Source organism: Aotus nancymaae, unplaced genomic scaffold, assembly GCF_030222135.1.
Source record: "Aotus nancymaae isolate 86718 unplaced genomic scaffold, 86718_ANA_hifiasm-v0.15.2.pri h1tg000046l, whole genome shotgun sequence".
Lineage (NCBI taxonomy): Eukaryota > Metazoa > Chordata > Mammalia > Primates > Aotidae > Aotus > Aotus nancymaae.
Window position 1 is genome coordinate 20,986,562 of NW_026988460.1, and position 11,783 is coordinate 20,998,344.

Below are 11,783 nucleotides of genomic sequence, written 5' to 3' on the forward strand. Positions count from 1 at the left end.
TACAACTGTATTTTTGAGTCAGAGTCTCGTTCTGTCACCCAGGCTGGAGTGCCGTGGCACAATTTCGGCTCACTGTGACTCTCCTCCCTCAGCCTCTCGAGTAGCTGGGATTACAGGTGTATGCCACCATGCCCGGCTAATTTCTGTAGTTTTAGTAGAGATGGGGTTTCACCATGTTGGCCAGGCTGGTCTCAAACCTCTGACCTCAAGTGATCTGCCCCCCTCGGCCTCCCAAAGTGCTGGGATTATAGGCGTCAGCCACCACACCTGGCTTCTGGCTGTTTTTTGACATCCCCAGTGGGCAGCCAATGCTCATCTAAACCCTTTGTGTCCAAAACCAAACTCCCAATTCCTCCCTGTCCCTTGACCTGACCCCAGATTTTCTCAATTAAGTTGATGACAATTCCTTTCTTTCAGTTGCTCAGTCCCAAAACCCTGGCATTAAACTCGACTCCCTTCTTTCTCTCACACCCCATGTCCAAGCCACCATGAAGAATGGATCTACTTTCAGAATGTATCCAGACTCTGACCACCTCCTCTCCTGATCAGAGCCACCATCCCTTCTCAGCTGGACAACTTCTTGTGCCTCTTTCTAATTCTTTCCTGACTTCCTATGGTTTACTGATTTGCAACAAAGTGGCCAGAGAGATCCTTAAAAAATCTACCCCAGATTGACCAGGTGCAGTGGCTCACGCCTGCAATCCCAGCACTTTGGGAAGCTGAGGTGGGTGGATCACGAGGTCAGAAGATCGAGACCATCCTGGCCAACATTGTCAAACTCCGTCTCTACTAAAAATGCAAAAATTAGCAGGACATGGTGGTGTGCACCTGACAAAAATTAGCTGGGCGTGGTGGCGTGCACCTGTAATCCCAGCTACTCAGGAGTTTGAGGCAGGAGAAGCGCTTAAACCCGGGAGGCGGAGTTTGCGGTGAGCTGAGATCGCGCCACTGCACTCCAGCCTGGGCGACAGAGCAAGACTCTGTTTCAAGCAACAACAACAACAAAAACTACCCAGATCATAGCCCTTCTATGCTCCCGTGTCACTTGGCATAAAAGTCCTCATCATCACCTACATGACCCTATGGAACCTGGCCACCCCGTGACCTCTGACCCCCTTGTACCGCCCGCTTCACTCTCTGCTCCTCCAGTCACTCTGGCTCTTTTGCTGTGGCCCCACAAACATAGCAGCACATGTCTACTCCAAGCCTTTCCCCCACCTGGGCAGTTCAAGCCCCACTCTCTGCAGGCACCTCTCTTACCTCCTTCAAGTGTTTGCTCAGCTTCTCAACGAGACCTTCCCTGACCTCCCCACTTAGACTTGCGTCCCACCCCTACCTCCCTGCCTTTCCCACTGTTTCTTCCCTGTACTTTTCTCTTGTTTGTTAGCCCTTAACTTTCTAACATATTTCATAATCTACTTATTATGGTTATTGTTAATTGTCTATCTCATGCAGCTAAAATATAAGCTTTGCAAGGGGAATCATCTTTATTTTTTGCTCACTGATGTATTCCAAGTGTCTAGAACAGAGCCAGGTACAGAGAGAGTGCTAACATTTTATTTTAAAATTGTACTGTAAGCATCTCAAATTCTTTGTGACACAAGGCAGGGCACAGACAAATTCATTCTTTATCCACCCATCCACTTGTCCAATTGATTGCCATGCATTCCTCTCCATCTATTCATCCATTTATCACCCACACAACCATCCATTCCTGCCTGTCTGTCTGACTGTTCACCTGTCCCTCTGTCCCATTCAACATGGGCCCAAACAATCTTTAACAAACATTTTTGGAGCATCTACTGTGAGCCAAGTATTGTGCTGGGTTCTACAGTCAAATGCATGACCATAAGACCCAGATGTGTGGGACAGGGAAGACAGACATGACAACTAAGCACTATCTTACAGAGCATAATTGGATAAATAACTGTTCCAGGATGTTTGCATAAGAAAACCCAACCCAACCCAGGGACTGGCATCTTAAGGTAAAGAACAGCGACATAAGCAACAGCTGGAGAATTAGCTGGGTGGAGGGGGCTGGGGATGGAGAGGGGGAAATGCTTGCTTGGTGCATTCTCCTTGCTCCCAGGCTGCCTCTGGCTAGCACTGGACCCAGATTTGGGACATCTGAGTTCTACTTCCCTCCAGGTCGCTAGGCACCAGTTTCCTCATGCTGCAAAATGAGATCCCAGCGCTCACCTGACACAATTAGCTAAAGCATGTAGAAAGCTTCTTGCAACCGTGGTTCTTAACTTGGCCACACACTCTCATACCCCGGGGAAGCTGATGGCTAAGCCCCACCTCTGAGCAATTAAATATAAATCTCTTGGGGTGGGGACTGGGCATCGCTGTTTTTTAGAAGTTTCCTGGGGATTCTAATGTGCAGCCAGGCTTATGCACCCCTAGAGCTAGAGCAGTTTAATCAATGCCCTTTTCTATTTAATTGATCTTGAATATTACAGCTGGAGAAAGGCAAATTTAATTAGTGGAGGCCAGACATTTGTGAAGATGCAGATGACAATGTCTGGATACTTTCAACAGTTTCACATGTCGTGTAATTCTTGTTATACCTTTTCTTGATTTAGCTTATGCCATGGATGAATCTCATGTTTATAAGGCTGATTTTGGATGGGAGAGTTAAATGTGGGTGCAGGGGAGAACGTAAGAGTTGGTGAGAAACTCACAGAGGTTGAGACCCAGAGGGAAGGTAGGGGAGAGAGGGAGGGAGAGAGAGAATGATATTTTCCAGAGTTAACTGGTCAAGGTGGAGAAATGGAAAAGAAAAATCTGTGAAGGTATAAGGGCACTGGCCAGAGACTGCATTTCTCCACTACCGGCTGTGAGCACTGGAGGAGGAGGCTGGGCAGGGTCTCACCTCCTTACCGAGGGAAGCAGGGTGTCTTGGCCAGCACGAGAGAAACAGAGTAGGGGTCCCACATCACAGGGCTATTGCAGTGGCTGGAACGCCGGTTCAGATCCTTTAAGACAGACACTGAGACAGTAGATGTGCAGGGGATTTATTGGGAGGGCTCTTGTATGCTATAGTACACGTGCTATGCACAAAGCTCTGCGCTAGGCCTTGTACATGTGACAGTGAAGAAGACAGGCATGTCCCTGCCCTCTAGGAGCCAGGGAGACAGACATTATACCTTCTCAGTCAATTTTGAGCAGCTCTGTAAGTCTATAATAGCTGGGGTGACCATATGATTTACTTACTAAGCCTGGAGCCTTTAAGAGTAGAAGTCGCTGCCATTAATAATTACGCCTGGACAACTGGCATAAACTGGGACTCTCCTGGAGAAATTGGGATATACAGGGATCCTGAGATATAGAAGCAAGACCTAGTCCTGAAAATCACAGGTTTTCTTGAGAAAGGGGAACTGGAGCTTGAATCTGGAGGATGTGTAGCAGTTAGCTGGTTGCTTCAGGATCCCTTTACATGTTCTCAAAGCAGAGGGACCTGTCTTGGATGGCTGCCACCACGGCGTGGGCTGACTGTCTGACAATTGATTCCTCACTGTTGTAGGGACTCCCACATCAGGGATGTTGCCTTTGTCTGAGAGAGCTCTGTCTGCAATTCTTTATATGGCACTGAAATGGAAATGCAGGGCACCCGGAGAGTCTGTCAAAGTCTTTCCCTCTGCCTTCTACTGTGTCATTCAGGGCAGAAAACAAGGGGCCCTGGCGGCATCCAATTATAACCCACCTCTACCTTTTTTGAGAAACTGATGGACCTGTTTTCCCCTAATCTTTTTTTTTTAATGATAAATATATGTGACATAAAATTTACCATCTTACCCATTCTTTTTTTTTCTTTCTATGAGACAGAGTCTCTCTCTGTTGCCCAGGCTAGAGTGCAGTGGTGCGATCTTGGCTCACTGCAACCTCCACCTCCCGGGTTCAATAGATTCTTATGCCTCAGTCTCCCGAGTAGCTGGGATTACAGGCAAGCATCACCACCACGCCTGGCTAATTTTTGTATTTTTAGTAGAGATGGAGTTTCACCATGTTGGCCAGGTTGGACTCATACTCCTGACCTCAGATGATCTGCCTGCCTTGGCCTCCCAAAGTGCTGGGATTACAGGTGTGAGTCACCACACCCGGCTTATCTTAACCATTCTTAAGTGTGAAGTTCTGTGGCATTAAGTACATTCACAGTGTTGTGCAAGCATCACCACCATCCAGCTCCAGAACATGTTCATCTTCAATTGAAACTGTACCCATTACACTCCTTATACCTCTCCTTTCTGACTATGCTGAGTACCTCCTATTAATGGAATCATATAGCACTTGTCTTTTTGTGACTGGGTTATTTCACTTAGCATGATGTTTTCAAGGTTCATTCATGTTGTAGCATGGGTCAGAATTTCCTTCCTTTTTAAGGCTGAGTAATATTGCATTGTATGGAGAGACCACATTTTGCTTACCAATTTATCCATCAATAGACCCTTGGTGGTTTCTACCTTTTGGCTATTGTGAGTAATGCTGCTATGAACTTTGGGCATACAAATATTTGTTTAAGTCCCTGCTTTCAACTCTTTTGTGGATAAACCCAAAATGGAATTGCTGTATCATATGGTAATACTATGTATAAGTTTTTGAGGATGTGTCATTCTATTTTCCACAGCGACTGCACCATTTTACATTCCCACTGACGGTTTACAAAAGCTCCAGTTTCTCCACATCTTTGCCAATACTTTTTGTTTTCTCCCCTATTTTTTTAGGAACTTATTTTTTTTTAATTTTAAGATAATTTTAGTTTTACATGTAGCTACTTGTAAGAACTACTATGGAGAGGTTCCGCATATTTTTCCACCATTTTTCCCCAGTTAACATCTCATGTCACTATAGCACCATATCACACCAGAGATATTGGCATTGATGGAATCCACTGACTTTATTCAGATTTTGCCAGTTTCACATGCACTCATTTCTGTGTGTGCATGTGTATAATTAATGTAATTTGATCACATAGGTAGATTCATGTGACCACCACAGTCAAAATACAAAACAATTCCATCACATGGACACCTGAAAAGAATTTAAAAACCACTAGGTTTTTTTTTTTTTTTCTTGTGAGACGGAGTTTTGCTCTGTTGCCCAGGCTAGAGTGCAGTGGTGCGATCTTGGCTCACTGCAATCTCTGCCTCCTGGGTTTAAGCAATTCTCATGTCTCAGCCTCCTGAGCAGCTGGGATTACAGGTACCAGCTAACACACCTGGTTAATTTTTATATTTTTAGTAGAGATGAGGTTTCACCATGTTGGCCAGGCTGGTCTCAAACTCCTGGCCTCAGGTGATCCACCCACCTTACCTCCCAAAGTGCTGGGATTGCAGGTGTGAGCCACTGCACCTGGCCAGCCACCTTGCCTGGCCTAAACTTTGATTTGGGAAAAATTTAAACTACACAAACGTAAGGAGCATAGTATAATAAGCAACCATGTACCATCACCCAACTTCAAAACTCCCCATGTCCAGTTTTGTTTCCTCTATAGCCTCACCTACCCTCATGCTATTTTGCAGTATATCTCAGGCTTTTCATCATTTCAGCTGCAAGTATTTCAGAATGTAACGCTAAGAGACAAGGACATCTTCTTTTAAGCAGAACCGTAACACTAATATTATGCTCCTTCCCCTGCCCCCAGCCAACAGTCATCTCTGGAGATTTTACAGGGAATTTGCAGACATTATAGGTTCTCCTTCTCCACCAATGACAAGCAAGCCATGTCTCAAAAGGGGCACACACAGGCTGCGGATCAGTTGCTTAAGGATGCCAGCAGAGAGTTACAATTTCTTTTCCTTTCACATCTGGCTCAGTCTGTTTTCTGTTGCTTACAGAAGAATAGCTGAAACTGGGTAATTTATAGAGTAGGAATTTATTTCTTCCAGTTCTGAAGGCTGAGAAGTCCAAGTTTGAGGGGCTGCATCTGGTGAGGGCCTTCTTGCTGCTGGGGACACGCTGCAGAGTCCTGAGGCAACTCGGGGCATCACATGGTGAGGGGGCTGAGCATGCCAGCTTAGGTGTGTCTTTCTCTTCTTAGAAAGCCACTAGTCCCACTCCCATGATAACTCGTTAATTAATTAACCTATTAATTTACTAATAAATGAATGGATTAATCCATTCATGAGGTCAAAGCCCTTATGATCCAGTCACCTCTTAAAGGCCCCACCTGTCAATACTGCCACATTGGGGATGAAATTTCACCATGAGTTTTGTGGGGGACAAACATTCAAACCATAGGACCACCCTACAGCCAAATCTTATTGCTCTACTTTCAAGTAGAATTACTATCCAACCACGTGTGACTAGCTCACTCCTCTCACTCTTGTTCCAGCCTCATCTTTCTTCTGGACCTCTGCAGCAGCCTCTTCCCTGACTTTCCTGACTCCACCTCTGCCCTGGTACCCTCTGTTCTCTGCAACTCAGTCAAAGGGAGCTCTTAAAACCTGTCAGATCATACCCCTTCCCAACTCAGTATCCTTCCAGGGCTTCTTATCTCATGCGAAAGCCAAGACGATAGGCCCTGCACAGCACCCTGCTCTCTTCTGATTTCCTCCTTCCCTCTCTCGCTCTGCCATGGCCACAGAGGCCTGTACGCTCGTGCTATTGCGTGGATGCAGCAGGCACACTCCTACCTCAGGGCCTTCGCCCAGGCCGTCCCCTCCGCCCAGGGTGCTCTCCTGCAGGCATCACTACCTGCCCAGGCCATCCCCTCCGTCCAGGCCCCTCTCCTGCAGGTGTCTACTGACTTGCCCAGCCCATCCCCTCTGCTGGGGGCGCCCTCCTGCAGGCATCACTGACCTTCTCCTTGCCTCCTTTGGGGCTTTGTTCAGTGTCCTGTGAGAGTCTTTGGTCCATCCATCCAGATCCACTCAATAGCATGTCCACTCTGCTGTGCTCCAGGTGCTGATCAGGATGAAATCAACATCCTCCCTGGTCCTCTGGCTTCCACCGGTTTGGCCCATGGGGGTACTGTGTGAGCATTGACTGAGGGAAGAGAGGAGTGAAGCCAAGGCATTTATTCCCAGGCTTGCTTCCCAGGCTACTGTCAAGTGGCCTCTCCATACTGCCGTCTCTCTTTGTGATCTGTCCCGTGTCCTCCCCTTCCTGCCACAAGAGGAGAATAGCCCCACTCTCCCTGTAGTTTCCCGCCATCCTGCCCACGTTGCCGTAAATAGTCCCTTTCCTAACTCTCCTTCAACAACCCACTTTCTGTTGGGCCCTGACTGATGCAGTGATCTTCTCAGTGAGCTGTCCTGGTCACTCTATCTAAAACAGCACCCTCACTGATGCCCACACCATCTCTGCAATCCCTGCTTTCTGTTCATCAACATTTATCACCACGTAACATGGTATCTTATCTATGTTGCTTGTTACTTGCCTCCCCCAACTGGGACAGTCATGTCCTGTGGCACAGGCTGTGCACTGCACAGCCACAGAGGTCACCATTCTCACTGACTACAATGTGATGCAGCAATGGCAACTCCTGAAGTTGGACAACAGGGTAGCCTTGCCCTCCACTGGAATATAAGCTCTGCTTTTTCACTTCTGTTTCTCAAGGGCTTGCAACAGTGCTTGGCATGCAGTAGGTTCTCACAAAATTGTCTTTGATGAATGTTAATCCCTTTGGCTTCCCATAAAAAGGGAGAACCTTGATAATATGGTATTAGGAGGCCTTAGTGAATTTTCTGATGGTTTCCTTTGATACTGTGAGGCCCCTGGGAGTAGAGGCTGCATCTTGTCTGGTTTATCATCTGTGGTGGATACCATTGGTGCCCCTCCAGTTTTGAGAATTGTCCTCAGCCAAAAGGGAGCCCCCTAGATATGGTTTGGCTGTGTCTCCACCCAAATTTCATTTTGAATTGAAGCTCTTACAATTCCCATGTGTTGTGGGAGGGACCTGGTGGGAGGTAATTGAATCATGGAGGTGGGTCTTTCTCATGCTGTTCTCATGATAGTGAATAAGTCTCACGAGATCTGATGGTTTTATAAAGGGGAGTTTCCCTGTGCACGTGCTCTCTTCTCTTGTCTGCCACCATGGAAGACACGCTTTCACCCTCCGCCATGATTGTGAGGCCTCCCCAGTCACATGGAACTCTTTTTACTTATAAATTACCCAGTGTGAGGTAACGTCTTTATCAGCAGCATAAAAACAGACTAATACACCCCTTGTTTGAGAGTTCCTGCCTTTCATACCCAGGACAAGCCATGGCCAGTGACTGACATAGGATACCAATCCTGCCTCTTTACCAACTCAGTGGTCCTACCCTGAAGAACAGGTTGAAGCCAGCTTCTCTCAGAAATCACACCCTCACTTAGCTCTCAGCCCCACCTGACTCACACCTATTTGTCCTGAACGCCTGGCATAGGGTCCAGCACACAGCAGGTGCCAGGAAGTATTTCTGAATGATCAAATAAGTCTGCATGAGCTAGCTTTCCACCTCTGCCACCCACTAGCTGTATAGCCTTGGCCAAAATCAGTTTTTATCTTGAGCCTCAGTTTCCCAAAAGGCCAGGTGGGGATATTCTTGTCTACTGACATGACCTTGCAGAACTGGGAGAGACCAAGACTGGCTGTGAGCATTTAGAATGCTCCAGGCAGTGTTAAAGCTTTCACATCCCTTATTTCCTTGAATTTTTCAATTTTGTGTGATGGGGGCAAGCAAACTCCTCACCCTGCCCTGCTTGGTGTGGGTCTGAATGTTAAATCCTGTCTATTCAGCTCTCTCATTAGCTCCTGGTGGGGTGGCTTTGTTTCATGCCCTCTTTCTCCCAGGGGATAGGGCTCAGAGGCACTTTGTGGATGCTTTTTGCTTGATTGAAAGTGCTTTTGGAAACAGGAGGAATTTCGGGAAGGAGGGTGATTTATGAACCATTAGGTAATAATGCCACCCACCATCACTGCAGTGCCAGACTGGCTTCTCTTAAGTCGGCTGGGCTGGGGTTAATTAGCTTTTGGATTTCTTAGCTGCAGGGTGTCTCTTTAATCATCTGCCACCTGGCCCCTGTGCAGCCCTGGTGGGAGAGAGACCTCTAGAAGCATGAGTTGATAAAAGGCCAGTCTTGCAGAGGGAGAGCCCTTCAGAGCTGCAACCACGCTTCAGCAACCAGCCTGCCCACTTGCCTGCTCCCTTTGAAGAAACTGAGGCCCAAAGAAGTTGGGCCTGACCCAGGGTCCCTTGGTAAATGGCAGAGTGAAGATTACAACTCAGGTTTCCCGTGTTAGGGTCTGGAGTTCTGTCTGCTTCAGAATCCCTCTATCCCTTCCACTCATAGACCCCTGGCATTTAGGGCTGGGAGGCTAAGCCTTTGAGGATGACCAAGCCAGAGGCAGACCCTCCTCTTATGGGGCCTCCACTGCAGTGGAGGATGCCATCAATCAACAGGCGAGCAAGCAAATACATTGCTAATGGCCAACAGGAGAGGGCCATGAAGGAGACAGTGCACTGAAAGGAACTACTGTGGACTCCCTTAAACAGGGACATCAGGGAAGACATTTCTGAGGAGGTGACTTCATTACCCTAAGGCAACAAGAAGTTGTTCTTTACAGAAAAGTGCTAATAAAGATAAAATAGTAGAAGGAGAATATCATAATTTTGCAATCCCCAATGGATTAATGTATCCAGACTTTGTGTGCCAGTGGCTGCAAACCTCACAGAAGGAGAGGCCAGGAGACACTCTGTGGCTCCTGGTGGAAGAATACAACACCTTGAAGGGAGCCTTACCAGAAAATGGAACTTAAATCTGATCAAGCCTCTAGCCTGGCAATTTCCAATGAAACGTCAGTGGGAGTCACACATGTCATGCCTGCAATTAGGAATTTTCTAGAAATCACATTTTTAAAAGCACAAAGAAAGAAGTGAAATTGATTTTAATAATACATTTTATTTAACTCAGTATATCCAAAATATTAGCTTTCCAGGATATAATCAGTAGAAAAAGTGAGCAATGTAATAGTTTCTCTTCTTTTCTCATATGAAATCTTTAAACCTGGGCTGTATTTTCACAATTTCAGCACATTGCAATTTGGACCAGCTGCATTTCAAGTGCTCAGTAGCCACATGTGGCTGGTGGCCATGGCACTGCACAGCACAGCTCTAGATCAGCTACCAGCTTCCAGGAAATTCAGAGGACAGAGGAAAATGTTAAACATGTTAAACAACACCACAGGGATGCAATCAGCAAAACCTAGATCGTGGGAAACTCTACAGGAAAATCATGCCAGCTTTTTTTTTTTTTCCCAGACAGGGTCTTGTTCTGTTGCCCAAGCTGGAGTGCCATAATATCTCACTAAACTTCAAACTCCTGGGCTCAAGCAATCCTCTCACCTCAGCCTTCAAAGTAGGTAGGACTACAGGTGTGTCCCACCATGCCCAACTAATTATTTAAGTTTTTGTAGAATGGGATCTCACTGTTTTGCTCAGGCTGGTCTTGAATTCCTGGCTTCCAGCAATCCTCCAACTTCAGCCTCCCAAAGTATTGGAATTACTGGCAAGACTACTGCACCTGGCCTTTTTTTGAGGCATACCTTAAAAGGTGGAGAAAGCAATGGAGAGGGAACCTATAAATGAACAGAGTCTTCAGACACATATCTAGCAGTCACAGTGGGTGAACCTTGTTTGTTTTTTGGTTGAAAGAAACCATCTTTAAGACATTTTATAATGTTTATGGAATAATTGGAAATCTGAATGGTGACTGAATATTTGATGATATTAAGGATTTATTTGTTTTAGGAGTGATAATGGTATTGCATTAATTTTTTTAAAGTTGTCACTTAGAGAGATATACTGAAATATTTATGAAGGCATACTGAAATTATATTGTCTGGAATTTGCTTCAGAATTATATGGGAGGGGGAAAATGGGTGGGGTGAAATGAAGTAAGATGGATAATGGGGGATGCTGAGTAGTGGATACATCAGTGTTTATTATATGATTCTGTATAGTTTTGTATGCATTTGAGGTTTTCCATAGTAATGTTTTTAAGGAAATTGGGATGGTATTGGAAAGGGATATGGATAGTGGAGGGCAGAGAGGAAGGTAGAGATGCCTGCCTTGTTTTTCACTATTTCATAGCATCTACACAGACATGACGCATGGTGGGTACTAAGTACCTTTTTCCTTTTTTGCAGTTATTCTTGTTCTTAAGGATTTCAGGATATATCCTACCAAGGATGTATAATCAAATTACTGTTTTTTTTAAAAATAATTATTTGTGTGGTTGGTTTTTGTAGGTTTGTTTCATTCTACTTTACCTTTAGTGTTTTTTTTTTTTTATTTTGGTTTTGTCTTACATTTGTATAAAATATTTGGATGGATACTTCCCCACTGAAACCTATACCAGGGCACATCTAGAATCATTTCCTGACAATTTCCCTTTGATGGCTTCCTCCACTCTTTGGCTACAGCTAATGGGAGTAAAGCATAGGATCCTCCTTCTTCCCTGAAGGGGTGACCCATGGCCCATCAGCCAGCCCTCAGACATTGCTTTGCTTTCTGCCTTGGCTCCAGCCGGGTTCTCTAGCCTTCACTTGGTTCTGAGCCCCTAGTATGAATCCAGTAAATTCCCTTTGGCTTACATTAATATTAGCTTGAGTGCATTTCTGTTGCTTGCATCCTAAGACCCTTAACTGAAGCACAGACCGTTAGTCACAAACTGAAGAATTAATTATTTCATCCCAAGTCTGATAAGACAAGCCAGAGTGCTAGGAAAGCCCAGAACCATCTCAAGGGAGAAGTGAGCTCTGAGAATGCCCTGAGTCAGGCAAGCTGGAGAGGTGGATG